This window comes from Chlorella variabilis, assembly GCF_000147415.1.
Source record: "Chlorella variabilis unplaced genomic scaffold CHLNCscaffold_6, whole genome shotgun sequence".
Classification (NCBI taxonomy): domain Eukaryota; kingdom Viridiplantae; phylum Chlorophyta; class Trebouxiophyceae; order Chlorellales; family Chlorellaceae; genus Chlorella; species Chlorella variabilis.
In genome coordinates, this window is record NW_005435082.1 from 69,041 (window position 1) to 72,306 (window position 3,266).

Consider the following 3,266-nt stretch of genomic DNA (forward strand, 5'->3'; position numbering starts at 1 on the left):
CCTGCGACCCAGCGTCCATGGCCACCGTAAGAACGACGTGTACTGCTGTACCGACCCGTACCGCAGGCGGCCACATCCCGTACCGCGACTCCAAGCTCACCCGCATCCTGCAGCCCAGCCTGGGCGGGAACGCCAAGACCGCCATCATCTGCGCCTGCACCCCCGCCGTGGTGCACGTGGAGGAGACGCACAGGCACGGCAGGGGGGGGTGCTGCGTGTGTGCACGTGTGTGTGTGCGTGCGTGTCTCCGGAACCCCGGCCCTCCATACCTCCCTGGCCGGCCCCACCACCCACCCACCCACCCCACCACGCTCCCTGCCCGCCCCCCCGCAGCACGCTGCGCTTTGCGTGCCGCGCCAAGCGCGTGGTCAACAACGCCACCGTCAACGAGGTGCTGTCGGATGCGGCGGTGCTGGTGCGCCAGGCGCGGGAGATCGAGGATCTGCGGCGCATGCTGCAGGGCACCGGGTGGGTGGCTGCCGGGGCGCGATTGCCGCAGGGCTGGGGGCGGGCGGCGGCGGCGGCCGGCGGGGAGGCCGGGCCAGGCTTGGCACGGGGTGCGTGGCGGCTGCTTGGAGGAGGGTGGCGGCGGTGCTCAGACATGGCTACATCCCGGCCAATCACTCACACACTCTCTGTCTGTCTGTCAATTGACACTCCCTCCCTCCCCGCAGCAACACGCACATCGAGGAGGAGATCAACCGGCTGCGAGCCGAGCTGCTGCGCAAGGACCAGGACAACGAGCGCATGGGGCTGCAGCTGGCGGCGGAGAAGGAGGAGCGGGAGCGGGCGCAGGTGGGGGGCGTGGGGGAGGGGATGGCGGCGGCTGGTGGTCGTGGCGGTGGCCTCTGGCAGTGGTGGTGGCGCGGGTGACACCGGCGGGGATGGAGCGGGCGGCGGCAGCTGGGGAGCTTTTGTTTGGTTTGCACCTGAAGGGTGCGGCGGCGGCCGGGGTTACACGGTGATGAGCCGCGGGGGGCGTTGTAACTAGTTATGGTTGATATTGACCTGTGGGTGCTCTCCGTATGTGCGCTGACACGCTTTCTACTGCTTGCTTGGCGGTACCATCCTGTACCACAGCGCAAGGTGGACAACATGACGCGCCTGATGCTGGGCGAGGGCGGCCGCGCCGCGCCCGGCTCCGGCGGCAAGCCGCGGCGCGAGAACCGGCGCGAGACGTGGTGCCCGGGGGCAGGTGCGGCGGCGGCGGGGCGGCTGCCAGTGCATGGCAGCGCATTAGATTGGGTTGGGGGCTGGGCGAGAGCTGGAAGTGCATGAAAGGTGGCGGCGGCGACAGCGGCCGGAGGTGCCTGGCAGGGCCGGGATGCTGCATGCCGGCGCTCGGCTACAAGTCGGGCAGGGAGCGGCGAGAGAGGTTGCGCAGGCTTGGCAGCAGCAGTACCGCGGCGGCCCGACCTGCTCCCTGCATATATGCAAACCCGTTCTTGCCGCGCCTGGCCCGCGTGTGCGCAGCTGGCGGCCGCAAGCGGCCTCTGATGCCCAACCTGGCAGAGCTAATGGAGGAGGAGGGGGAGGCACCGAGCGAGGGCGCCTCCCGCCGCAGCGACGGTGCCGCGCTGCTGCTGCTTCGGGAGCGGCAGAGCGTGGGGTCGGGCCTGGGCGCGGCCGCCGGCAGCGGCTCGCCGCCGCACAAGCACCAGCGCACAGGTGGGGGCGGGCTGGTGACGGGGAGGCCGGGGTGCGGCAGGGGGCAGGCCTGCCGCAGCATTTGTGGCTCCTCCTCGCTTCCCGGTGCATGAGAGAACAGCAGCAGAATGCAGGGCCTTATCCCTTGGATCACCCCATGCTCGGACGGGCCACGCCTGCCCGCCCCAGCCTGGTGCCTCCTGGTCTCCCTCCACCCCACCCTGCCGCCTGCCGTGCCTGCAGGCGAGGACGAGGAGGGGAAGGAGGAGCTGCCCCCCGGCGGCGCGCTGCGGCTGCCGCCGCCCCGGCCCTCCAGCGTGGCGGAGAGCGACGCGGATGCGCTGCAGGCGAGGGTGCGGGAGCTGCAGACGCAGGTGAGCCGCGAGGGAGGGAGGAGGCGGTGCGGCTGCAGGCTGCCCCCCCCTTCAACGGGCCGCCCGGCAAGCGCTGCCGAAACCCACACTGACATATAAATGGCTGAAGGCTGAAGATGGGGCGTGGCCCGCTGCCTGCCTTGCCTCTGGCGCACCAGAAGCACATCTGCCTGCCCACGCACCTACCACCCTCTCTCGCCACCCAGCCTCTCCTCCCACTACTAAAATCTCTCACTTCCACCCTCCCTCGCCGCCACCCGCCCGCAGAACGACCTGATGCAGCGGGAGCTGGACCACATGAGCGAGTTGGCGGCGCGGCAGGAGCAGCAGCTCAAGTGAGGGCGGGTTGGGGGCGGGCGCAGGCATGGGCATCTGGGCACCCGCAACGCACCAGTGCCGGCGTCCCTGCGCCGTGGTTGGCCCACCCATCTCCCTACTGCCGGCCAGATGTACCTGCCTGCCTGCCCTGCCTGTGCGCCGTGCCCCCAACCCCTGCACCGCCCACCACCTCCCCACCCCTCTTCGTCCTGCCAGGGATGCCGAGGACGAGCTTGTGTCTGTGGCGGAGGAGAAGGAGCGGCTGGTGCCACAGCTTGAGGAAGCGCGGTGGCGGGGCCGACAGGTGGAGAAGGAGCTGCAGGAGGCGCAGGTGGGGGTGGGAGGCGGCAGGGGGAGGTCCTGATGGGCAAAGAGGGGCGGGCGGTGCGGCAGCAGGGGGGAGGGAGGAGGGGAGGAGGGCTGCTGGGGAGGAGGAGGGAATTAAGCCGCCGCCATTGGTGCAGCCGCTGGCGGTGCCGGGTGTGTGTGTGGTGGTGGTGTGTGTGTGGTGGGGGCGGGGGCTCAACTGAATCTGCACCCCCGCAGCCTGCCGCCTCATGCCTGCCGCCTCATGCCTGGCGTTGCCGCTGCCGCAGGAGGAGCGCGGGCGGCTGCAGGCGCTGGTTGGAGACCTGGAGTCTTCTGTGGCGGCCCTGCAGCAGCAGGAGGCGGCCGGCGAGGGCCAGCTGGCGGCCGCGCTGGCGGCGGCGGAGGAGGAGGCGGCGGCGCTGCGGGCACGGCTGGCGGAGGCGGGGCAGGCCGGGGAGTCGCTGCGGGAGGAGCTGGCGGAGGTGAAGGTGGAGCGGCAGCGCCTGGAGGGCAAGGTGCAGAAGCACAAGCAGGTGAGAGGGGTGTGTGCTGGTATTCAGGATGGGGTGGGGAGCGTTTAGGGGAGAGTGTAGGGGAGCTCCTCCAACCCTGATGCGC